This window comes from Bidens hawaiensis, unplaced genomic scaffold (assembly GCF_021521415.1).
Source record: "Bidens hawaiensis isolate Kalapana, Puna unplaced genomic scaffold, B.hawaiensis_p1.1 tig00419434_1, whole genome shotgun sequence".
Classification (NCBI taxonomy): Eukaryota; Viridiplantae; Streptophyta; class Magnoliopsida; order Asterales; family Asteraceae; genus Bidens; species Bidens hawaiensis.
This window is the reverse complement of record NW_027504859.1, coordinates 290,492-318,389: the sequence shown is the minus strand read 5'-3', so window position 1 is coordinate 318,389 and position 27,898 is coordinate 290,492. Positions and strand designations below refer to the sequence as shown.

Genomic DNA, 27,898 nt, shown 5'->3' with positions numbered 1-27,898 from the left:
AGTGGATTTTGAGGGTGTGACAATGATCCCTTCCTCGGAGAAAATCCTAGAATCACATGATGGATTAGAAATCTGTATATCATAGGGAACATGCCCTTTTGAAATTGCCCATCGTGTGCTGTCCCCTGGTATCCCATTGTTTGTTCGAAAATTCTCTGCAGGTGATCATTATTGAAGTTGATAGGATTGTGGTCGTCATCGTGTAATTGCAAGCATCTTCTGATCAATCGTTCTGTTATCGAATTTCTTGTCTTGCCACTATTGCTTCAATCCTTCGACCATTAACGTCATCATACAGTCTTGCTAAGCGCCAGAAATCCAGTGAATGATTTCTATAAATGACAGGGCACTCAGTGAAAGCAAACCGGACATTTGATCTTGACAATCACGTGATCATCATAGCCACCTCCTCATTGTCAGGAGTGACTTGTAACATGGCACACATATTATGCTTCTTCTCAAAATGATACTTCGGTTGATTATTATCTGCCATATCTGAAAACAAACACAATCAAACAATTTCAAAGTGAAATTAGTCATAAAGTTCATTACTTTAACTAATTTCAAGTTATAAAATTGAAGAAGAGAAAAAAAAATCATCTGTTCTTCGAAAAGTTTATAACCTAAACATAAAAACAGAGTGTTAGCATATAAATACATAATCAAATCCCATTAATGTCTAATCGTTATTGGAAAACATAGTATTATTGCTTGCCGAGTCGGAATTAGAGGGCTAGTAAAGTTAGGGTTTGGATTAAAACGAATGCGATAAGTTGGTTAGGCTTTTAGAGTATGCAGTGGAAAGAGAGAGAGGGAAAAATAATGTTGAAAACTATCTCTAACTCCCTCTTATATACCTTTTGAAAGTGGGTTTTAAATGCATTTGTCGTGTAGTGAGTTATTAGCTGTCAAACATAATAATCTTATCCATTTAAAAAAAATGTAACACCTAAACCTTACCCGATAAAATCAAAGTGTCAAACCTTGCCCGGAATTTTTCATTAAGAAATTGACAAAGTTTGCCTAGTACATTCCACTTACAAACCTTGCTTGGTCAAGTTAAATAATTTAAAGTCAAATAATGATGAAGAAAGCTTACCCAAAATACCAGATTTCTTGAGAACTTAATCACAAGATAAATAATCTAGTATAAAATATCAAATAAGCATCCTTGCTAGGAGTCAGTTAAGATACCCATATAAATTTCTCAAATATAAATTAAATAACTCAATCTAGCATAAACCCTATCAGAATAAGAAACACATTCAATCAAGCATATATTGATGTAAAATGTGTCCGAGCAACCTTCATAAGAGTACAAAGTGTGCCCAAACATCCTCCTATGAAAAGTATACCCGAACAACCTTCCTAGAGTACAAGGTATGCCCGGAAAAAGAGATCTAACAGACAGTGTACCCGGAAAGTCAAATTTTGAAATTGCCAAGTATATTGAGGGAACAAAAGTGTGCCCGGAATATAAAGTGTGCCTGGAAAACAAAGTCTGCCCAGAAACACTTGTAATTTCAAAGAAATCATAATCACAACTATCACATAGCATGCCCGGAATGAAATTAAACATAAAAAACAACTAACTGTGCTACGGTCTAAAATCTCCAAAGCTTGCTCGGTACATTATGCAGCATTTAGTATACAAAGCTTGCCTGGAACAAGAAATCTTGTTGAAACCTTTCTTGTTCACATATTCAGACTTCAAGCTTGCTCAGGAATTTAGTACATTAAGTGTACTCTACCCGGTAAGTGTAAACACTTTAAAGCATGCCCGAAAATCATAAACTTAGTCCAAAGTGACTAAGCTTGCTCGGAAAGGTTATAAAACACTAAACCTTACCCGAAAATACATATTCAACTGTTTTGTGACAAAATACAACTCTTTTTAACTTAAAACCACATGTCATGACATTTGTCAAATATGTTTCATTAAAGATCATAGTTTTAAGAGCAAATGGTGCATTTAGAGAACAAATTTCAGTCATGTTTCTCTTCAAAACATTTTCTTTCTTTAACTGAAAAGATCTCAAGAATGGGATCATATTGACTAAGTAGATTTCTCAATACTTCATTCTCAACATTATTATGACAACCTAGACAGGTCAACAGCAGGTTTGGACTTAACATGAATTTCATCTCTTTGGTGATATGATTTAATTTCATTTAATATGCATGATTCTTAGTGGATAACATATGATGTTTTATGATGCTCCTTATCTATTCTCAACGCTTATTTGGCTTTCTCCAGATCACCCCAATTTGACTTTAACCCCTTGGATTTGGTCAAAACTTTTAATGACAGAACAGTTTTTTTTTTTTTTTTAGAAAATTTTGATATTTTACTTGTCAAATTTAACAAACATATGTTAGGTTGAACATTGGACTTACATGCCACGCAATTCGGACTTACAGGCCTTTCATTTAGGATGTTTAAAGGATTTATATGATTGCCTCCCCCTTGCAGTTCTAGTTATAACCCTCATGTTTGCATTTTCTTTCAAAATGTTTTGTGAACATCAATCAACTTTTGGTTAATAAAATATTTAAAAATAATGCTGTTCACAGTTGTTCTGTGTCATTCTTTTAAATCAGACATTTCATTTTGGTGACCAATTACCAACACGCTTGTGTATGACTGGATAATCACTTTTCTTCCTATCATTTGGAAAGATATTTATAGGAACATGCATGGACATCAATGTAACTCCACATAAGATATAGCAGTTTCTTTATGTTTATATCACCTTAGATTTTACACATCATGAGAAAGCAACCATACATGTTAATGACTGTACTAAGTGCCCTTTTGGCCTATTAAATCCATATGATTTGCTAAGTAGTCAATGTACTATCATTTCCCTAAATTAAACAGTTTTAAGTTCAAGCACCCCAATATCTCTTATTTGACTGGTAAATGGCTATCCTGTTTGACCACAAGTTGTTAACAGGACCAAACATACATGTGAACATATGTCCTTTCAAAGTCAGAGTTATTGACATGATTTTAAGTGAATGAACAGAAAACAAGTTATAATTACCCCAAATGCTTTCAGTTTTCTGGTTAATGGTTATCCTCTAAATCTATACAGATTATAGGACCAAAAATACATGTGTGTATGTCCTTCCAACTGGGCAAATGACATAATTTCCAGCAAAGATAACTACTTGAGACTTTTTATTGAAAATTCCTTCTTTTAGGCTTCTAAAAAGCTTGAACTGAATAGTATTATCATATCTTAGCACCATTAACAACTTGCTCATGTTTGATCTAAATTCTTGTGATTATGCAAAATTCATTGGGAAATTCATTTTATCATTTAATTTTGACATAAAAACTAATTTTGACATAAACAGATGTAACATATTCAAATCTTAATCATAATATACTTCATCAAGGCAAGCACACAGGACTAATATTCAAGGTCTAGCCTATCTTAATAACATCATATGATCAGATAAAACACATAATCAACCAACAAATCATGATATCAGATAAACATTTAATCAGTTTAGACAATTCAAACTACTTATCATAACATCAAAAACAGGTAACTAACAAGCAATTATAAGCATCAATGACACCTAAGTTGCACAGATAATCACTTAAGCACTTATCAGTTAACATAAAGCAAGTAACATATGCAAGCGTATTTAATAAACATTCAGTGTGTGTGACCTCAAACAATATAATCAATCAGCATATAGAGACACACACTAAGCACATATCCTCAATCAGACCTCATCTGAGTTGATCATCCCCATGGCTTTCAAAAGAAAGTTGAATCTGGTTCGGTCAAGTGGCTTGGTGAATAGGTCAGCCAAGTTGTCACTTGTATCAACTCTTTTCATTTCAATCAAACCTTTTTCACTGCAATCTCTTATGAAGTGATGTCTGATTTCAATATGCTTAGTCATAGAATGTTGCACCAGATTCTTAACAGTAAAATATGAAGCAGTATTATCAATAAAGATAGGAGTGTTCAGAAAATTCAAACCATAGTCCAACATTTGGTTCTGAATCCAGAGAACTTGGGCACAGTAAGCAGATGCAGCAATGTATTCAGCTTCTGCAGTTGATATGGAAACAATGGTCTGCTTCTTGCATTGCCATGACACCAGCCTGTCTCCCAGAAATTGACATCCACCTGAGGTTGACTTCCTGCTCATGTTACACCCATCATAATCACTGTCTGTGTATGCTATCAAATCAAAAGACTGGTTCTTTGGATACCAAATCCCCAAGTCTGGTCTTCCCTTCAAGTATCTAAAAATTCTCTTGACTGCATTCATGTGAGACATTTTTGGACTTGATTGGAATCTTGCTCAAACACAAACAGCATACATAATGTCAGGTCTTGTAGCAGTTAGGTACATCAGGGATCCAATTTTGGCTCTATATTCATTCTCATCCACAGGCTCCCCTTTTTCATCAGCAATCATCTTTTCTTTTGAGTCCATTGGATTTGAAGTTGTTTTGAATTCATGACATTTGAACTTATTCAAAATGTCCTGCACATATTTAGTTTGTTAAATGAAAATCCCATCAGCTTTCTGTTGAACTTGCAGTCCAAGAAAGAAGTTCATCTCCCCTATAGAGCTCATGTTGTATTTGGATTTATTACCCCTTCAAACTCCATACAAATTTGTTCATTTGTTGAACCAAATATGATATCATCAACATAGACTTGTAACAGCAGCAAATCTAATCCCTTTCTTTTGTAGAAGAGTGTCTTGTCAATGGCTCCCCTTTGGAAACCATTTTCAAGAAGATGATTTGAAAGCTCATCATACCATGCTTTAGGAGCCTGATGCAATCCATATAGGGCTTTATTTAGTTTATATACCCTGTTTGGATACATAGGATCTTCAAAATCTGGAGGTTAAGCAACATACACCTCTTCATCAATCTTTCCATTTAGGAATGCGGACTTGACATCAAGCTGGAACACCTTAATGTTCTTTGAGGCAGCATATGCAAGAAAAATCCTAATAGCCTCAAGTCTTGCAACTGGTGCAAAGACTTACTTAAAGTCTATTCCTTTTTCCTAAAGACTTCCCAGTGCCACAAGTCTAGCTTTATTCTTAATCACAATACCCCTCTCATCCATTTTGTTTCTAAAAACCCATTTTGTTCCAATTGCATGTCTGTTTCTTGGCCTATCTACAAAATCCCAGACATGTAGATCTCTGAACTGTGCCAACTCCTCTTGCATTCCTTCTACCCTGCTATTTTCCTTCAGTTCTTGAACAATGTTCTTTGGTTCTATCTGGGATAGGAAGCAAGAGTACAAACAGATGTTTGCAGATTCAGAATGACTTCTTTTAACTCTTTCATATATATCTCTAATGATGTTTTCAGAAGGATGACTCTTTTCAACATAAGGAGTTTGAACTATCATATCTGCAGACATATTTGTGCCAAGATTTGGTTCATTGAGTTCTGGTTCCTCACTGATCAATTCTGTTTTAGCATCATGAAACACTGGTGCTTCTTTATTATTCTGTCTTGAAGTGGATGCACCATTGTTTCCAATATTCAACCTCTCAAATAGGTCTTGAAATCTTGTTGTTGTTACAACTTCTTCTTCAATTGTTTGGTTGCTTGGGTTTCCTTCATTCTGAACTTGATCAATGTTCACTTCTTGATTATCTTGATTGACATCTGCATGATCTTGTTCTGGACTGTGATTGTTTTCTTGATCATTGTTTTGAACTTGTTCAACAATATCATTTGAGAGACCCTTTGTAAATGTATACTCCCTTTTCTTGACTAGCAACCTTCTTCCACAACTTTTCTAAATCCAAAGTCTTCTTCTCTTTCTCTTCAATCACACTTGTCTTGTAAAATGAATCAACAAAGTCTTCAGGATAAATCTTGAAAGACCTTGTCAATTTCTCATGAAAAAATAGCCATGGTGCACCATCAACTGTGTTGAACTGATTTTCAATAAAGACAATGTCAGATGATTCAGTTACACTCATATGATCGTTCACATATACCCTGTATGCTTTTGAGTGTGTAGAATAACCAACAAAAAAGCGGTTCAAGGATTTTGTTTGAAACTTGTTCAAGTAATCCCTGGTGTTGAGAAGAAAACATTTACATCCAAAAGGCTTGAAAAACTTGATGTAAGGCTTTCTGTTATAGAACATTTCATATGGTGTCTTTTCATGCCTTTTGTTGACTAGTACCCTGTTCTGAACATAGCAGGCAGTATTAATGGCTTCAGCCCAAAATGTAACTGGTAGGTTTGCATCTGCTAGCATGGTTCTTGCAGCTTCAATAAGTGTCATGTTTCTTCTTTCTGCAACACCATTCTGTTTAGGAGTTCTAAGAGCTGAAAATTGCTGAAATATTCCCTTTTCTGGACAGAATTCTTCCATGACTCCATGTTTGAACTCTGTGCCATTATCACTTCTCATTTTTTTAACTTTCTTACTCAGTTTGTTCTCAATCATTGTCACACATCCCTTAATCAGCTCAGCACTCTCATCCTTTGTGCTTAAGAAATAAACCCAAGTGTATCTTGGGTAATCATCAATGATCACCAGACAATATATTTTCTTCCCTATACTTGGCACACTCACAGGACAAAAAAGATCCATGTGAAGTTATTCAAGTGCTTGATCAATTGAGTTGATGAGCTTTGTCTTGTGAGAGGATTTGTGCTGCTTGCCTTTCTGGCATGAACAACAATGATCTTCCAATTTGAACGCTCTTGTAGGTAAGCCAATGACATGCTCACCTTTAACAAGTCTGTTCATATTCTTCAGATTCACATGACATAGTTTCATGTGCCACAGTTTTGACTCATTTTCAGTGGCTTTGGAAACAAAACATGTACCACCCCTTGAAACAGCTTCTTTCATGTTAAGCTCATATAGGTTGCCATTTCTTGGGGCCATCATCATAATCATTCAGATGGGATTACAAATTCAGGTTTTAAGATGAAACAGTGTGAGTCATCAAAACCAACTTTGTAACCCTTATCACACATTTGTGATATGCTTAACAGATTATACCGGGGACCTTCAACATGGAACACATTATCAAATGAAACCTTTCCATTATCAAAACTCATTTTCCAACAATCTTTCCACCATTCTCATCACTTCCAAATGCCATGGGGCCTTCAAACTTTTCTTCATAATTAACAAGTGACCTCCTGTCACAAGTCATGTGCCTAGAACATCCACTATCCATGTACCATATGTCATTAAGTGGAGTGGACTGTTCCTGAGATGATGATCCAGCTTCTTTCTCATTCAATGCCATAAATGCCACATTTGCCCTCTTGATATCATCAGCAATGTCTTCTTCATGATTGCACCAATCAAAATTACCCTCATGTTGTGTGGTTACTGCCACATTCCCTTGATTTCTGGGTTGATTTTGATTTGTTGGGACTGAGTTGTTTGGAATAGTTTGAAGGTTTTGATTGTTGTTTCTTTGAAAGTTTTGATTCTGAGGCACAACTTGTTGATGATTGTTCATTTGAGGCTGTTGAAAGTTATTGAAGTTGTTGTTGTTGTTTCTCTATTGGTTCTGTTGATATTGATTCTGCTGATTTCTTGACTGGTTCTGGTAGGCAAAATGACCAGGCTGTTGGCAGTTATAGCAAATGGCTTTTTGACTTAACAAAACCAATTCTTTCATTTGGCCCTGATAAAAATGATTTACCAGTCCTGTTGTATAACCTTTTGCTTCTAAGAGCCAACATGGCTGCTTGCCATTTCAAATCCATGTTTTCCAAATCATCAGCATCAACCTGTTCAAGGTTATCCTGGATGACATTGGTATGAATCAGATTCTTTGCTACAAAAGCATTGTATGATTCTGTAAACATGGAAAGCAAAGCCTTTGTTTCACTTCCTTGGCCACTTCCTCTACCAGTGTAAGGTATATGTCCACCAGCTATTGAGGCAGAATCAGTATCATTCATAAGTTGGACATTGAACCTTTGCTGGTTTCCATGATGAGTTGTACTACCACCAACAAAAGATTTAGGTGTATCCACACCATGCCCGACTGGTTCTTCAATGATAGGAATCTATTGTTGATTTTTGATTGACAAGTTACCCATTGGTGCAATAAGATCATTAGTGACCTGGAAACATGGCTTATCTTCATTAATCATTTCATTTTCTATCATTTCAATTTCAGTAGCATGAAGGAAGCACACTACATCATCCACTTTCAAATCATTGAAATTGGGCTTTTGGATGATGAATTTGCAGGCAGTGTACTATTCCTTAGGCATTGAGTTAAGCAGCTTGGTGTTCAGGTCAAAATCAGTCACGACATAGTCAGTGGTTCTTAGCTCATTCACAATTGCTAAGAATCTTTCTAGAATTGACTTCAATCTCTCTCCATCCTTGTATTTAAATCTCTCTAACTGTTGCTTGACCCTCTCTTTTTGATGTTCTTCAATTCAGTGTTTCCCTCAAACATTTCAAGGATTGCATCATACATAGCCTTAGCTGTAGTGTGATGTGCAACCTTGGTAAATATTTCCCATGACAGACCTAGCTTTATCATGGCTAAGGCCCTGTCATACGCTTTCCTCATTCTGTCTCTTACAGCAGCAGTTGCATTGGCACCTTCAGTAGTGTCTTGTGGACCATTCTTGATTGAGTTCCACATATCCACATCATTATAGCAAACAGCTGCTTCAAATAAGACTTTCCATTTTGTGAAGTTTTCCTGTCCATTTAGTCTAGGAATCTTATTAGTAGACACCTCTTGTTCTTCGTAACCAGACATTTTGAAAATTAAAATCAGTTAATCAGTGAAAACAAGGTTTGAGAATTATCAGATCTGAGAACCGGATCTACAGATCTGATGTTTCTGGTTCGATTAGAGCAAGATTAAGTAATAAAGGTTTAAACTTTAATTGAAATAAGGAAGAGAAAACACCGGAAAGTTGTAGATCTGGACTGAAATGAAGAACAGAGCAGCTGACGTCACTCTTTAATGGAACAGTGTTCTACTTACGTCATTGTTCTTCAAATCTTTAATCAGCAACAATTTCTTACTAAAATAGCAGCGACTGGCTCTGATACCACTTGTCAGGTCCCCGATTGTTGGTAGATCGTTAACAAATTAAGTCATTACTCACACAATAATGTGTTGACAAGAGAGTTACTGACAGGATGTTATTTTTAGAAAGAAAACCGTTTGTTAAAGGCGGAATCAATAACAAACAGTGGAATGGCCGAATGATCAATCAAAGGTAACTAACACAGAAGATTCACTCAAAATATTTCCATTTATATAATATAAATCATACAAACGATAATCTATCTAGGGTTTCTTGATGGGAAAGTTATGTCCGTACGATTCTAAGAACAGCCGTCACTCTATGAATATTCTTTCATAATTAATAAGTGTGTCTGTCGCTTCACCTCTGGAGGTGTGCCCTAAATGTTCCTTTTATAGGCCTGACACTCCCAGACAGCTGGCATTCCCTCTAGAAACCCTAAATAAATAGTACATATTCAAATTACATATTCAAAACTATCCTAAGTGTAAAACAAGTTTTCGGGGTAGGCTTTGTAGAAGTAAACTTATCCGAGTAGACTTTGTGCTATATCTTCCTTGTTAGACTTGGTTACCTTGAAGTGTGCCCGGGAACAGTTTTCCGGGTATGCTTTACTTGGAGTATTTTTCAAAGGAAAATACTCACCAAGCAGACTTCAATCTTCTTGATTATATCAGACTTTGCCCGACATAAACTTACTAGCAACCTTGCTTTTTAATGGCCCCATCAACTCCTTGCTTGGAATTAGCTTATTAGCAAAGTGTGCTTGGGAGCACTGTACCCTGTCTGAGTTGAAACCTGCCCGATGTTACTTGTGATATTTCATTACACATCAAGCTTACTCAGACCACGATATTATTAAAGAATACCTTGCCCGATCTTCCAATCACTTGGCTTCATGAGCTTGGTTAGGCAAGAGCTTACTCTGAAGTAAACGTTACTCGGCTATGAAGAACAAACCTACTTGGTATAGAGAACCTTGCCCGGGTATACACTAACTAGTGAACCATGCCCGGGTAAACACAAAAGAGTGAACCCTGCCCGGATATCCACTAAAGAAGACTGCAAGAAGATAACTTTGCCCGGATATCCACTAAAGAAGACTTCAAAAAGATAACATCGCCCAATAAGCAAAATATCATGCTCGGCTAAGTAAAACCTTGCTCGGATGTCTCAGGTGTGCCCGGGTCCATACTTAACAATATCTGAGGAGGATGAGAAGATTCCAATCTTCCTTGTAGTCAGTTTTGGGTAAAATCTTGACCCAACAATTGGAATGATTGCATCTTTTGCTTAACAAGTGACTATAATGCCCTTTAACATATATAATAAAACAAAATCAAGAAAGAAATATGAAAATTCGTTAATAAATTTTAAAAATGGTCATTTATAAGAAAAAAAAAATTAGAGTGATGCTTATTTGGAAGCATAATAACTCAACCCATCTGGCATTTGAATTGATGACGTGCGGTTAGTGTTTGACAAAAACTTTCATCCCTAGCTACCCGAAACCACAAAACCCTAACAATGTCCGACGATCCCAACTCCGTATTCAAACCAGGAACCGAAGTGGAGATCAGCAGCGACGACAACGGCTTCCGAGGCGCCTGGTACACCGGCACGGTGATCCGCAGCAACAAACAACTGATCCAAGTGGAGTACAAAACATTAATGGCAGACGAATCTGCCACCAAACCGCTCCGCGAAACCCTCAATGTTGTCCAGCTGAGGCCTCTGCCTCCTCGCGAGAGACGTGACCGCGATTTCAAGTTCAGCGAGGAGGTAGACGCCTACTACAACGACGGATGGTGGGAGGGCGTCATCACGGGCGTCCTCCCAGCCAACCGCTACTCAGTTTTCTTCCGAGCCACTAGAGAGCAGCTGGAGTTTAGTGGCACGGAACTCAGGCTCCATAGAGAGTGGTTTCATGGTAGTTGGGTTCCACCGCTCGAAGAAGCTGAGGTCAGCGCACATTTTGTGTCTTTTCATTGATAGAACTAGGGCTTTTAATTATTCAGTTTTGAAACCCTCATTTTGAACCTTGCAAACAGCCATCAGTTCTTGCTAATGCTTAAAAAGGGGTTTTGAATCTAGGGGTCGTTATTATAATTTTACCAGAGGGTTTTGAAGCCCCTTTCCCCCGAGATAAAAGAAAATATGGGTAATCTGTCTTTTCATTTTCAGAGCGGGGTTATTTGGATTGGAGTTTTATATATATCTTTAATATCTATGTATACACACATTTTTTTCATGTTATTTTATATGTATATATTATGTTCGTTTGTTTACATTCATTAACCATTTGTTTATACTGTTAACCAACAAACATAGGCAAACACACACATGTACATTTTCTTAACAAACACAAATAAGAAAATCCCATTTATAATGGCTGGTGTTCGTTGTTTGCTTAAAGTTAGTTTACAGTTTCAAAACCCTAGTTTTTACCATAGTTGTAAAGTCTTTTGTTTACTTTGCAAAAGATTTTTGATTTCATATAAGTTTTGATTGAACAGTTTGTGAAATGTTAGGCAGGAAGTTTGTTTATGTTCATTTATTTAATAAACAAACGAACATGCAAAATACCTTTGTTCTTTTAGTTAAATGACCTTGAAGTTACACACATGTCTTATTTGTTATTTTACGTTCATTTATTTAAATTCGTTTATGTTTGTTTACGTTCATTTGTGTTTGTTAGTTTACGCTGGTTTAAGTTAAATGTTTGTTTAAGTTGTTTTGCCCGCTAAAACTTAGTATAGGGAATGATTACATGGTATCAACAGGAAGCAGAGGTAGTTTTGTATTCCCTAATTTTGAGCAACTTTGACCAATCTTGTCTCTAGGTGTTAAAGTTTACCTTGCTAAAGATTTATGATTTCATGCAACACAAATTTTGATTGGAACTGAAATAAGCTTGTTTTTAATCGCAGTTAAGTTTAATTTTTAGGTCAGTTTGAAAAATTGAAGGTGAACTTTAGTTCATTTTACAAAATCTGATGGCTGTGGGTTTTCAAATCCACAAATTATGTGGTTGATTGCGATTTATTTGCAAAATCGGATCTCGTTTAGGTTATTAGTTAAACAATGAACATGAACACATTTCTTGTTTCTTCGTGAACGTTTGTTTATGGATTTGTGAATATTCGTTTGTTTACGTTCACTTTTATTTGGTATTTTACGTTGGTTTAAGTTTGGTATTTTACGTTCGTTAATATATTCATTTAAAATCGTTGGCCCCTTGCAACTTAGTACAGTTTTTAATAACGTTTTAGGCCCACCACATTGTTCTTTACGTTAACTTTAGCTAGTTTTAGCTTAGTTATGTTCATTCATCTATGTATAATTATGTTCGTTTGTTTAGGTTCATGAACCGTTCATTTATTCTGTTAAAGAATGATCATAGACAAACCACAAAAATGTACATTTGCTTAACGAACAAGAACCAGACAATTCCGTTTTTTTAATGGTTTGTGTTCGCATTGTTTGTTTGGTTAACCTTAAACGAGCAAACCCGAACATAGCGCTATGTTCATGTGTTCGTGTTTGTAAATGTTTGCAAGCCTAAAAGTGCAAGGGGGTCAAAATACAGAACTTAAATCTTCAAACCTTTGGTGATATCACACACACACACACATAATAATGTATTTGTTAGTTTTTTTACGAACAAATAGTTAACATGTTTTCTTGCAGCCATATATCTCTATAGAGTTAAACATTTCCAACAATGATAAGTTCATCAAAGGTGCAACTGTAGAAGTAAGCAGTGACGAGGATGGTTTCTATGGCGCGTGGTTTAGTGCCACAGTTCTTGAACAATTAAGCAATGGGAATTTCAAGATTGAATATAAATCCTTAAGAAACGATGATGATACGGCATTTTTGTCAGAAATTGTTGATATCAACCACATTCGTCCGTGTCCTCCTAAAGAAACCATTGAGCATTTCCGTTTGTTTGAAGAAGTCGATGCTTTGTGCAATGACGGGTGGTGGGTTGGTGTGGTTTCCAAGATTTTGAGCAGACAAAAGTACGAGGTTTTTTTTAGGGGGACGAATGAGGAACTGGTGTTGAAACAGTCGGATTTGAGGCGACATCTAGAGTGGATTAATGGGAAATGGGTATCGGCTTCTTCGGTTTGTAACTTGATTCACAAGTAAAAAAGGGTCATTTGTTGTGGTGGTTGTTAGTTGTTTGTTAATTGATGGTTTGATGAAATTGGAATTAGGTATTATGGTCTTCTGACTGACTTGCACATGATGAAGGTTATGGAGATTTTTGTACTTAACTCCTTTTGAAAAATCTAGTACTTGGTTTCATCTCTTTTGTTTGGTTCTATTGATTATTATTTATATGTTGTATGGGATTGTTGTTGGCGTCCCATTACAATCTACAACACAAGTCAAAGCATGAATTTTGAAATTTTGAGTTTTCTGGTTTTGTTATGGGTTTGAAGTACTGCCCCATTGCACTTTGCTGCACTGGTTAAAGGATCAATCTTAAAAATCTTAACTTTAGTTATGGGTATAGTTGGCAAGTACCGCGTTTATATTTCCTGTTTATGTCCGATTAAATCGTCTTACGTATAGTCCGATTATTCCCTATATATAAAATCTCTAAAAAACACCTTTCTTCATAAAACGTGTTTATTGTAAGAATAAATCTCTATCTCTATTAATCTCTATTTAATTAAATAATGTTTATTGTATTATATTTTCTCTTTTTTCCATTTAGACAAAATATATGCAATGAATATATGGAGTTTATATATCAATACCATATTTTAGAGAATCGGATGATGTGCAAAATTTGATAAAAAACTATGAAGTTTTTCTTAAATTATATGGGTAGAGATAATATATAGGTATTTCACTGTGAATGCTTTAATATCATACTCGTCTACTAGTAAATATTTTTAAAATTAGTTACATACATGAGACCGTATCTATATAACCACCCCTAAATGTTTGGGTTCCGATGTCGAGTTCAAGTTCATTCTATGTTCAAAAATGTCCCATTACCGTTACATTAACATAATCTAAGCAAGAATCTTGAAAATTTGATTTTTATCGTGTTCGAATTTATTTGTTATTAACAAACTAGGCTTTTTACCCGGCGCAACACGCCGGGGCAGCTAGCACAGCCCCAACGTTGAAACCCGGGAATTACGCCATTGAGTCGACGCGAATTCGGCCGATATTGATTACATTTGTTATGTTATAGACACTGTTGGTAAAATTTGAGCGTTAAAACCTAAAAAAATCAATTTGTCAAAATAACAAATAATAATTTTAACATATAACAAACCAAAATATTTAGAATGATTTTTGTTTGGTAAGCGAACCCGGGCGACAATAAAATCCAAGTGTTGTCGATCCCGTGCATTGAGGCGGTAACTCGACACAAATTCAACCGATTCCAATTACATCCATTACGGTATGGGAGCTATATCTATACTATATTATAATACATATAAGATGGACAAAACTTTTTTTACACAAAAACTCTTAAAAATAAGAGATTTACAATTTTTCAGGCTTGAGGTACAACATAATGAAGCGGCCTAATTATACCCAAATTTGAAACACCTCCAGATGGTGAAAGTGGGCTCTCCATTCCAATTTAGAGTTTCAAACTTTGATTTCACGACTTCCATCCCCTTTGCCTTCAACGCTTTTTCTCTCATTCATGATACTTTATCCCAACCAACATTTTCTAAAGAAAAGAGAAGCAGAGGATGAGTGGGCGTCTCTGTGTGGGAACGCCTCTTAGTAAATAGAAAAATAAAACAAGTGACGCAACTGGTTTTTTTAAAAGGAAAAAGATGAAATTATCACTCAAGTTAGGGCAGAAGGTAAAATATATCGATTTGACTTATGGTGCAGTTGATCTTTTCTAATCATGTTTCTTTTTTATCATTTTTAGGTGAAAAGTCTTAAAAGAAACAAGCCGCTCAAGAATCAACCATCAAAAAAACTATGTACACATGTATAGTATTAAATTAACTTATCTTTAATAGCCATAACTTGCCACTTAACATGGTCTTCGTTTATCCTTGAGTGAATGTTAGATAAGAGAGTTTTGGACTTTTAACAAAGCTATAGGTAGGTATTTCTAATCAATTTATATTTGTGTATAGTACGATTATTATAATTATATCGATATTATTTGAGTAACTTGCTAAGGGGGTTTACATTTCATTTCTTTTTATTGTTTTTGGTATGATATTTGACTTAAAAAGATATTTCAACGTTTTGTTAATTTTCAAGTTGCAAGATTGTTGGGGGTCAAAGCCTCAGAGGTACTCGAATAGGTTAAACGAACACCTGATCACTCACCTTCTTAAGTAGACATTCCAGCGCCCTCAAGAAAGAGAATGTGATATTCTCAATGTCTATATTTTTTTTGTTTCAATAGTAAAATTTAGTGGTAATTTCAATCTATTTGCTAATGTTTGCACCTATTCTGGTGTGTTTAACATTTACAGACTAATAGACACAATGAATCTGGACAAGATCCTTATGCTAACGAATTTGGGATTAGAATTAGCATACATATGCCATTTGTTGAAGTTTGAATCTTACCTCCCCCAGGATAAATTAGTTATCCTTTCATAATTTTTTTTATCAATAATCACCATTTGTTAAATTTATTTTTTTTAGCTATGGTGCCTCATATTGAATATCTTAAGCTTACAAATTCTCATTATTGAAAAAATCATTAATCATGTAATCTTTTTAATAATTAGATTACATGTTCATTTCGGTTGTCATTTGTGTTCATCTCATGTATCTTGATGGATATGTATTTTAAAGAGTTAAATTTGTTAGTGTTATTTTAAATACATATAGTTTACTAGACTCAGTATTACACTCTTTTGGACAAAAATCCACTAAGGATCAAGTATCCAAATCTGTTATGTGAGGTAAGGTGCTAACTCGACAATGACAAGTGTGTAATTGTAATATTGGTGAACACAAAGGTTTTATTACGAGGGAAAAAGCCCTTAACCAAGATATCCTTACTTCGGTCAAAACTTATCAAGGTAATCTTTGGTAAAATAACTCCGGTCAAGGATTAATAAGATAATCGTTGGTCGGATTACTTTAGTCAATGATCAACAAGGTAACTTTTTGTCGATGAGTATATGATTATCGTGATCTCCGGCACAAAAAACCCCCGGACGGTGAAAACTATCACCGTCGATTGTATTGATAACTAAAAAGCAATTACAAGTGTTGTGGAGTAAATAACCGAGATTACAAAGTATGCTAGTGTGTAGAGAGAATGCTAGTTTCTGCTCTAGAGTGTGTGTGATAATACATGTGTTTTCCTACTCGATCATAGCTCGTTTAAATAAGATAACAACAATAACAATATTTCCTAATTATCCGGAAGTCTTCCACCTATCCGCTTCCACGATCTTTGACCACGTGCCAATAGCCGTCCAGTAGAGATATAAGAGGTAGACCAAGTCTTACAGCCGTTGTTGATATTAGTGCGTTCACCTTTACATTAGTTCATCCATTAACATCTATATTGAAGTAGGATCCTGGATCCATGCTCCAGCTAGAGGTTGCTCTATGAGGATAGTTGATACAAATACGTCTTAAAGTTGCCACACCTGTCTAACGCATCACCATACTAAACGCAATCATTAGTAAACAAGTAATACCGAGGATCGTCGATCCTTTATATCCTGATACATATTTCAAGGATAACCTATCCATAAGACAGTTAAGGATAAAGGATCCTCAGGATAAAATTCATGGTCTAACAATTGCCCCCGTAATGGTAGGTGACAGTGGAATACAGCTGTCATTTTGAATTTCAAAATCCTGCAAAACAGAAGGTGATTAGACGTGTGTCAGGCGGTTTAATATCTACAAACCATAATTACGCGCCGCCTATATATGTGATAACTATAATATTCTTATAATCACAGATCCAAGCGTCGTTCAGGTATCCTTCTCTCTTATCGTTAATCTTCCTTCGATAAGTCAACTGCTTCTACATCTTCTTCCTCTTCTTTTTTCCTTCATGATGACCTTTACTCACAAAATATCCTTCAATCACCTTCTTCCGAAATCTGTAAATTCATAGATTCGGATATTGATGAAATCCGATCATACTTTCCAGCCGATACAGTTTTCCGACCCTTCGATTCCGCAGCTCGTAGTGACAGCATTTCAAAAAACCTGGGTTTGCTTTCTGGCCCAACCGTTTCTCATAGGTTATAAATATCCTTTCCCTAATTTACTCAAAGGTTCTTCAATTTGGCGGAATATTTTATATTCAGGTCACGCCAATGTTGTGGAGAGTCCTTCATACTATAGAAAGGATAACCATAGAGGAGGGAGTCGAGTTTGGCCTAGCAGAATTAGCATATCTGTACAATCTTGTTACCCACGGTTCCCAACGCTTTATCTTTAAATCGAAACCTCACCAAGAAAATCCCATTTTCAGAGTCACCCTTAATAGTACCCTCTAGAAAAACCAATTTTTCTTCGTAAGACGAGATTCAATTCCGGGTGGAACTAATCTTTCCAAAAAGTGGATACCAAAGGGTAGGATCCAGGATCCTTAGGTAACCAAGATAGGATACTCTATTTCCTGCTAATAACTTTTATTACTTGTGTAGTTGAAAATTTCGATTTGCTGGCTGATCTTCTGGGAATTGAAGATAGAATGAAGAGGTTTTTGTCACTGGATCCTGCAATCAGGACTTTTCAAGCAAAGTTTATTGAAGCTTTTCAAAGATCAAACTTAGAATCAATCATGTCAAGTAAGAAAAATAACTCTTAGTATTAAAAGTGTTAATAGTTGAAAACTTATCTGTCAATTGTTGTTCACAGGTACTCCGAGATCAGGGAAATTTGCTTCCAAGTTCTCCCTCAAGGATATCGATTGCATGCTTACCAAGAAAAATAGCCCGAAATCAACCCCTACGTCCGAGCCTCGCCCGATCACAATTCAGACAAAGTCTGGATCTAAGAGAAAGAAGAGTTCAGATACAGAGAATCCCTTTGATGCCGAAAAGCAGATTCTGGATATGCTTTCTACTGTAAGGATCCTTTATCTTTGTCAATTTCTATCATTCCAAACATCTTCCCAAGCTTAATCTGCTTTCATTCATAGGCTATCAATTCTACCCGACACCACTATGAGAAGACTGTCGCGGAGCATGAAAAGACCCTCGCTGCGCTGAGATCAACGGCTGCTGCTAAGGATAAGGCCCTCTCGAAGATGACCAAAAAGAAAAGAGAGATAGAGGCACATGTTGCTGCCCTGGCCGTCCAGATGCAGGACGAAATCAACCGGGCTACTGAAGAGGCGAAGGTGTGGGCAGCCAAGTCTATACTCGAGGCCAGAATCAAATTGGTTACCGAAGCCAATGATCCATCTTTTGATAAATCTTCATGGGAAATCAAAGAATGGAAGCAAGCCTTGATCGACTTGGATGGAGGCAAGGATGAGACTGAAGCTATGATGGTTGAAGCGGGCGAAGTAGGAACAAGCGGTGTGAAGGGTCTGGATGAAGCTGAAGGTGAGAACGAGGCACCGGTGGAGGCGGAAACAAATGTATGAACGGGCAATGAAGGATACGAAAGACAAGGCCCAAGCCCGTTTTACTTTGCTTTTATGGTGTTTTCTTTTTCTTTTTCTATGAGCAACTGCTATGTCTGTAACAAACAATAGTATTTAGGATAAAGGATCTATGATCCTTAGGACAATCTGTTGGGGTGACAAAGGTGGAGGGTTCCTTTGTTTATGGGGATGAAGCCTTTGTTGCCCCTGTTTTTAAATTTCCTACAATTATGAATCGTTAGCAACTCTTACTTAACCCGGATGGATGGTCCATCTTTTCGTATGGTGAAGTCCGGGTTAAGAATTTTGGATAAGTCCTTGGGGCTTATTTTAATTAATATATAAATCTTTTGACTTCTTGCTTGTTGTTAATTTTCAAAAATCTGTTAGATATAACTTTTGCATTATTAATAGTATGACAAATAATTTTAAGCAAAAGATTGTTAGAATAAAAGATCCTTATGAAAATCGTTTAGGATAAAATATCCTTAAGAAAAAAATATTAGGAAATAAAAAATATTAGGATAAGACATCTTTAATAGTTGATAAAATTTATACAAAAGAATTCCCTCAAAGGGCAAATTTTAGGATAAAGTTTCTTTACGATAGGCAAAATTTTTAGTATTAAAGTAATTTTAAAGGAATAATTCTTTTAAAGTGAAAGATCCAAAACTATTGCAACAAATATCATGCATAAGTTAATCAGCAGAGATCATACCAGAAGGTCAAGATAGACCTAAGTTACCAGAAGTGTTGAATTCTCAATGATCCTTGAAAGAATAGCTTTAGGATCCGGGATCCTTATATTTTTTATCTTCGTAGAAAACTTAGTAATTCTGTTGCAAATAATTCATAATGTTAACTGGGATCAGATCCATTAAACTGGGGACAAGCCCAAATAATATACTGGGGACAAGCCCGTGCAACTGGGGACAAGCGCGTGTAATCTGGGGTCAAGCCCATGTAACTGGTGTTAAACTGGGGACAAGCCCAAATACTGGGGACAAGCCCAAACTGGGGACTGTCCCAAATATACGGATGTTAACTGGCGACATGGCCGTTGAGAAGAGGTGGAAACCCCTTAAACCTTAGGAAATGGTACGTCTACCATTATTCGTAGGATCCTCCATATAGCCGGAGATAACGAAATTGTCAGCCACTAAGCGTGTACTGGTCCCGCTGCCCCGAACTATACGTCGGATAGCGTGCTCAACTGGCAATCGTAAGAAAGGTGAAAACCTTTAAACCTTAGGGGATATGACCATCGGGGGTCATACCCATTCGTGGGCAAGGCCAAGGGAAATAGTAAAGTACCTTATATGTAAAGGAGAGGTGGACAACCTCTTAGACATTGAACCTCTCATTGAAATTCGCATTGTTACTTAAAAACTTGGAAAAGATAAATGTTAAGAATATATTATCCTTAGAATAACAAGAATATAAAATAGATAAGTAATTAGATAGATATTACCGATTTTAGGATCCTTGATCCTTTAAGGATAATATATCCTCTCAGGATACTGGATCATGATTAGAAAAATACTTCTTTAGGTGGATAGCATTCCATGCTCTTGGTAGTCTATTGCCTTCCATTGTGAATAAATGATATGCCCCCCTTTCCTGCTTCCGACTCAATCTGATAAGGTCCTTCCCATTTGGGCGCTAGCTTCCCATCAGCTGGATTTGTTGTGTTTTGGAAGGCTTTCCTTAATACTAGATCTCCTTCTTGAAATCTTCTGATTGTGATATTTTTGTTGTATGCCCCAGCTACCCTTTGTTGATATGCTGCCATCCTGATCTTGGCTAGGTCTCTGAGTTCTTCTATAGTATCCAAGTCTTCAAGAAGGGTTTCTTCATTGGCTACAGGATCACAGATGCTCGTTCTTGCCGTAGGAACCACCATTTCTGTGGGAATCACCGCTTCTGATCCAAACACCAATGAGAAGGGTGTTTGTCCTGTTGCATTTTTGGGCGTAGTCCTGTCTGCCCAAAGGAAATAAAGAAGTTCTTCAGCCCATTTTCCCTTCTTGGATCCTAGCTTCTTCTTTAGATTGTTGATGATGATCTTGTTACTAGACTCAGCTTGACCATTGGCTTGGGGATGAACAGGAGTGGATATAATCATTTTGATGCCCCAACTGTCACAAAAGTTAGTGGTTCTATTTCCGATAAACTGGGAACCATTGTCACAAACAATTTCAGCAGGAATACCAAATCTAGTTATAATATTTCGTTTAATAAAAGATATTACTTCCCTTTCTCGGACTTGTACAAATGCTTCTGCCTCAATCCATTTGGAGAAGTAGTCAGTTATGGCAAGCATAAAGACCTTTCCACATGGTGCTTTTGCCTACAATATCCATACCCCATTTCATGAAAGGCCATGAGGAGGATTTAGGATATAAAGGCTCCGCGGGCTGATGAAGGATGTTTGCGTGTCTTTGACAAGCATCACATTCCCTTGAATATTCCACCGCATCCTTCTTCATCGTTGGCCAGAAGTATCCGGTTCTAAGTATCCTAGAAAATAATGCTCTTCCACCTGTGTGATTGCCGCAATCTCCTTCGTGAAAATCCTTGAGTACTTCTTTGATCTCAGAATCCTCAATGCACCTCAAGTATGGACCTGCAAGAGATTTTCTGTATAGCATATCATCTAATAAAATATATTGCGATACCTTGAGTCTGAAGGATTTTGGATTCTCCGTAGCTGGGATCTCTCCAGTCTGAATGTACTTTTTGATCGGGAGGATCAAGGATCCTTTGTAGTCCGAGGATAATGGATCCCAAAGTACAATCTGCTTATCACTTGTTATTTCCCCAACTTCTTGCTCTCCTATTGCTGGCCAGAGTATGTGAATAATTGGGATCTTCGTATTTTCTGGCATTTTTAGGGATGAGGCTAAATTTGCTAAGGCGTCTGGCCCAACATTTTCCTCTCTTGGTACCTGTACTATACTAAACACTTCGAAGGATTTTTCTAATTCCTTCACAATTTATAAATATTTGATCATATTTTCACCTTTTACGGTATAAGAACCGTTAAAGTGGTTAGTAATGAGTAAAGAATCCATATAAACTTGAAGATACCTGATCCTCATACTTTTGGCTAAAAGTAACCTGCTATGAGTGCTTCGTATCCTGCTTCATTGTTGGTAGCTTGGAATGCACATGCAATGGACTGGGGTATTATGTCCCCCTGTGGCGAATTCAGCAGGATCCCCAATCCTGTTCCTCTTACATTGGAAGCACCATCGGTGATGAGTATCCAAGGATCCTTGGTCTTTTCTAGTTGTTGGACCTCCAAGTCTGCTTCTTTTGTAGATCACTAGTGAAATCAGCCACAAAGTCCGCCAGTGCTTGAGACTTGATTGCTGTTCTTGGCTCATATTGGATATCATATGCACTTAATTTTATAGCCCACTTGGCCATTCTACCTGATAACTCTGGTTTTCTAAGAACATTCTTCACAGGATAATTAGTTCTCAAAATAATAGGATGAGTTTCAAAATAATGTCTTAATTTAGTAGAAGCCATAATAAGTGCAAGAATTAACTTTTCTAAATGAGAATACCCGGCTTCCGCATCTAGAAGACTTTTACTTACATAGTAAACGGGATGCTGTTCACCTTCATGATCCTACACCAAGACGGCACTTACTGCGTTTCCTGAGACGGCTAAATACAGGTATAAGGATTCTCCATCCACAGGCTTCATTAGGGCTGGAGCTGAGGATAAGTAATCCTGCAAGGCTGTAAGCGAAGCCTCATGCCTTTCCGTCCATTCAGACTTTTTATTCTTCCTAAGAATGTCGTAGAAGTCCTTGCACTTCTCAGAGGATCTTGAGAAGAACCTATTGAGGGCAGCTATTCTTCCTGTGAGCCTTTGGACATCCTTTGTGTTTGCAGGAGATTTCAAATTGAGGATGGCTTCAATCTGCTCGGGGCTTGCTTCAATTCCTCTCTTCGTCACCATATATCCCAGAAATTTTCCAGCCTTAACACCAAAGTGGCATTTTGACGGATTCAATTTCATGTTATATTGGTCGAGGATGTTGAATGCTTCCTCGAGGTCTCTAAGGTGATCCTCAGCTTTCTTTGATTTTACCACCATATCATCTATGTAGACCTCCATAGTCTTACCCAACTGATCCTTGAACATCATGTTGACTAATCTTTGGTATGTTGCCCCTGCATTTCTTAGTCCAAACGGCATAGCAGTATAACAGTATATGCCGGTAGGAGTCATGAATGCGGTATCCTCTTGATCAGATGCTTCCATCTGAATTTGTTGAAATCTAGAGGAAGCATCCATAAAGGTAAGCATTTCATTTCCTGCCGTTGCATCCACCATGGAGTTTATATGTGGTAACGGGAAAGGATCCTTGGGACATGCTTTGTTTAGATCTGTAAAATCAGCTCATACCCTCCACTTTCCATTATTTTTTGAAACTACAACCACATTAGCTAACCATCGAGGATACTTAACCTCTCTGATCATACCGGCCATAAGAAGTTTTTCAACTTCTTCTTGTATGAACTTGTTCCTCTCAGGAGAGAATTTCCTTCGCTTCTGATGGACGGGTTTAACAGATAAATCAAGGCCGAGTTTATGAGTGATTACCTCGTTTGAAATACCTGTCATGTCCGAGTGCTTGAAGACAAAAGTAGATCTTCTTCGCCCTAAGAAGGATATTATATCCTCCTCAATCTTACTGGGGATACTGGATCCTAAGAACACCTTTACTTCTGGATCCTCGGGGTCCAATGATACTTCTTTAAGGTCTATCTCCCGAGCTTCCAGCACGTCCCTATGATGTTGCTGTGGTTGCTATGCTATGGTTGGCTTGGCTGTTGGCTTCATTGATGATGAATAATAGTTCTTGGCCTCCGCTTGGTAACCTACTATCTTTACAACTCCCCAAGGAGTAGGTAGCTTGATGTACTGGTGATAAGTTGAGGCTACAACCTTCATTCCATGGAGCCACGGCCTACCTAAAATAACATTGCAACAGGAAAGGTTATCTATAACACAAAATTTTTTGTATGAATTTAACCCTTCGATATAAATTGGGAGGTTGATGTTCCCCAGTGTCTTCTTGGTTTTGCCACTGAAACCAACTAGCACCGAAGTTCTAGGAATGATTTCTGAATCCGGGATGTTCATTCTCAGTCACTCGAGTAGTGGGAATGAGCGGTCTTCTCTCGTTGTCCAGTTCGAATTCTACTACGGGATCTTCCCTTATGGCACAAGAATCTTGAAATAATTCGTAGTCTCTGGAGACAAAGTTGATCACATGAGCATCTGGCGGTGGCGGTGTTGCTTTCTGTGGAAGGTCTTCAGGATCTTGGTTCTTGGATTTCTTCCTTCCCAAGAGTCTTTAAAGTGACCCTTGCTCAGGAGGCAACCAATTTCTCTCCTAAAGCCGATGCATTCGTCTGTTGCGTGGCCAAAATCTTCGTGGAAAGCACACCACTTAGACTTGTCCTTGAAGCCGACAACCTTCTCATTTTTTCGGGGCCACCTTGCTTTTTCTTCCAGATCCTTCATGGCACAGATAAAGCCATGAGTATCCACAGAGAAACAATAATCGGAGATGCAAAGATAGTCTTCATCGTCATCCCCTTCTTCAACTGCCAGCACGTTGTGATTATTGGACTTGACGTACGGCTTTGAATTGTTGTTCCTATTCCAGGATCCTTTATTCTTCTCGGGAGTTTCTTGCTTCGTTTGTCCTCCAAGACGACCATGGATCATTTTATCTTCTTCCAATCGGATGTATCTTAACGCCCTGTTTCTGACTTCGTCTAATGTCCTGCATGGAGTCATCACTAAATCATCATAAAAGGGGGAGCTCTTCTAAATTTCCATCTTGAATGCTCCAACAGCAGTAGTCATGTCAAGATTTGGGATTTCTAGAGCTTCCTTTCCGAATCTGGTGACGAAATCCCTAAGGGATTCATCACTAGGTTGGACAACACGATATAAATCACTGGTTAACCTCTCAAATTTCTGACTACAGGAAAATTGAGTGTTAAACAAGTTAACTAAGTGAGAGAAAGAAGTAACTGAAAAGGAAGGAAGACTTAGCAGCCATTTTAGAGCGGCTCCTGTTAGTGTGGATCCAAAGCCCTTGCATAGGCAAGCTTCTTTAAGTCTTTCCAGAATAGGATTGATCTCCATCCTTTACTATATTGTGCTACATGTTCTTCAGGATCAGTGGTCCTGTCGTAAGTTTTCATATTCAGAGTCTGGAAACGCTTCGGGATTTCAGCATCACAGATAGGCGGAGCGAATCTGGATACTTTGTGGCTTCCATCAGGTATCTCGGAAATTGGTCTTATGACCCCGGGAACACTGGATATCATATCCTTGAGCTTCTGCAGCTCCTTGGCCATGGCTTGGTTGATACTTGCATCTTGCATGGAACAACGGTTAGTATCTAAGGATAAAGGATCGTACAAGTTACCTATTTGCTGAGTGAAGGTTGGCATCTCGGATGAGTAGATGAGATAGAAGGAGTCTGCGATAAGAGTTGGTCCTCCAGAGGCTATAGTCTGCATGGGGATTCTGTCTCCTTGATGGACTTTGGAGGACCGTTGATGTTGGACGCCCGAGGATCCTTGACTCGGAAAGAAGGATCCTTGATTCGGGATGAAGGATCTTTGAGGTTGGGTACCATAGGATCCTTATGGAAGGATGACCGATCCTTGCCGATAATTTGAGGATCCTTGATTCTGCTGACCCATTGATCTCTGTTGAAGGATTGATGATCCTGGATGAAATAGTGAGGATCCTTGAGTCTGTTGACCCATGGATATCTGTTGAAGGATTGATGATCCTTGAGAGAACTGAGCCATGGATTCTGGACTGGTGAAATCCAGCATCCTTGGCATCAGGGGGGTGAGATCCTCTCCTGTCCTCTTGTTCTTCTTGAGGTCCTCTATCTCACGGAGGATCCTCTGATTAGTCTTGTTCTGCTGCTCCATGTATGCTTTAACCTGCGAAAACATAGATGAGACATCACTGTTAGTATTAACCACCGGGGTAGCAGCAGCGGTCTTTGAGCTCTGGATGACTGGTAGTTGCGTCTTGCTCCCAGCAGCGGCAGGCCGTTGCGTTCCCGTGATTGGCGGAGGCATCGGTGGCAAAGTCCTTGATGAGAGAGGAACCGTAGCCGGCATGGTTGATGAAGCAGAGGTTGATTGAGAGGCCATTGATAGTGATATGGGTATGAAAAAGTTGAGAATGATAAGGATAATATGGATTATAGCACCAATTGCCCCACGGTGGGCGCCAAATTTTTTTGGACAAAAATCTTCTAAGGATCAAGTATCCAAATCTGTTATGTGAGGTAAGGTGCTAACTCGACAATGACAAGTGTGTAATTGTAATATTGGTGAACACAAAGGTTTGATTACGAGGGAAAAAGCCCTTAACCAAGATAGCCTTACTTCGGTCAAAACTTATCAAGGTAATCTTTGGTAAAATAAATCCGGTCAAGGATTAATAAGATTATCTTTGGTCGGATTACTTTAGTCAATGATCAACAAGGAAACCTTTGGTCGATGAGTATATGATTATCGTGATCTGTGGCACAAAAAACCCCCGAACGGTGAAAACTATCACCGTCGACTGTATTGATAACTAAAAAGCGATTACAAGTGTTGTGGAGTAAATGACCGAGATTACAAAGTATGCTAGTGTGTAGAGAGAATGCTAGTTTCTTCTCTAGAGTGTGTGTGATAATACATGTGTTTTCCTACTCGATCATAGCTAGTTTAAATAAGATAACAACAATAACAATATTTCCTAATTATCCGGAAGTCTTCCACCTATCCGCTTCCACGATCTTTGACCACGTTCCAATAGCCGTCCAGTAGCGATATAAGCGGTAGACCAAGTCTTACAGCCGTTGTTAATGTTAATGCGTTCATCTTTACATTAGTTCATACATTAACAGCTATATTTAAGTAGGATCCTGGATCCATGCTCCAGCTAGAGGTTGCTCTATGAGGATAGTTGATACAAATACGTCTTAAAGCTGCCACGCCTCTCTAACACATCACCATACTAAACGCAATCATTAGTAAACAAGTAATACCGAGGATCGTCGGTCCTTTATATCCTGATACATATTTCAAGGATAACCTATCCATAAGACAGTTAAGGATAAAGGATCCTCAGTATAAAATTCATGGTCTAACACACACAATCAATTTTCTTGAATGCTTTATATTAGTAGATGACTTGAGAAAAATACATTTTCTAGACACATTAAAATGGTTTATTTGATATTAATTTGAGTTCAGATTTTGGATGACCCATTATTAGGAAACCGTTTTGCGGTTGCTCGCTTTAACCGAAATATGGTTGACCAAAACTTTTAGTTCATTATCTGTTGCAGGTTGATCTGACGTAACAAGATTGGTCAAGTCTTGAGGGCACAGTGGTAAATGCATATGTGTATTCCAATAAAGCAATTTTTATAATAAACTAGGTTGATAACCCATGTGATACACAGGTTAGAAAAAAACAAATCATTAAAAAAACAAATCAAAAACACATGTAGTGCACATGGTAATAATAAAACAAAAACATAAATATAAACAACTACAAACATTTTTGTTAATATCATAAAATTACCAATAGCATACACGTTATAGACATTAGTGTTTTGTAGTAGTTAACAAACGTTACAAAACTTTAAAAATTTCTATTGGTAAGCTTTAATGGAGATTGTTTTGGTCAAAAATAAATCAAGGATAATGTAACAAAATTTGTAAGGTGAGGTTTAGTGCTAGAATGATAATAATGCTTATCAAACGAATGAAAGCAAGAACACAGTTATTTGTTACGAGGAAAAACCCTTGATCTTGGACGGATCGCCGACATAAAAACCCCGAGTGATGACAAATCGTCTATCACCACTTTATTAATAAAAAACATGGTTACAATGGTGGAGATTATGATCAGTAATACAACGAATGCTACGTGTGTGTATCTATTGCTAGAGAGAATTCTGAGTATTGCTAATGTATGTGATGTGATTAACTAGCTGACCACCTCTCAATTAATAACAAAAAAGAAATATAACAACTATTCCTATCTTTGCGCCACTCTCCCACAAGCTGCGTCCAAGTATTTGACCACGTGTTGAATGAGTCCAGTAGCGAAGTAATAGGTAGAGTAGGTCTTTCAGCCGTTAGACCTGTGAATTATAAACCTACACATGAGAAACATTCATTGGCAACAACAAATACTG

At 37.4% G+C, this 27,898-nt stretch overlaps 1 pseudogene across 1 annotated transcript; it reads left to right on the top strand.

Annotated features, from left to right (window-relative positions):
* Nucleotides 1-10,577: 10,577 nt before the first annotated feature.
* LOC143608820 (protein AGENET DOMAIN (AGD)-CONTAINING P1 pseudogene) lies at nt 10,578-13,392 on the top strand (annotated as a pseudogene). The gene is made up of 2 exons (XR_013149330.1): nt 10,578-11,012; nt 12,741-13,392. The product of XR_013149330.1 is annotated as a protein AGENET DOMAIN (AGD)-CONTAINING P1 pseudogene (transcript).
* The last annotated feature ends 14,506 nt before the right edge of the window (nt 13,393-27,898 follow it).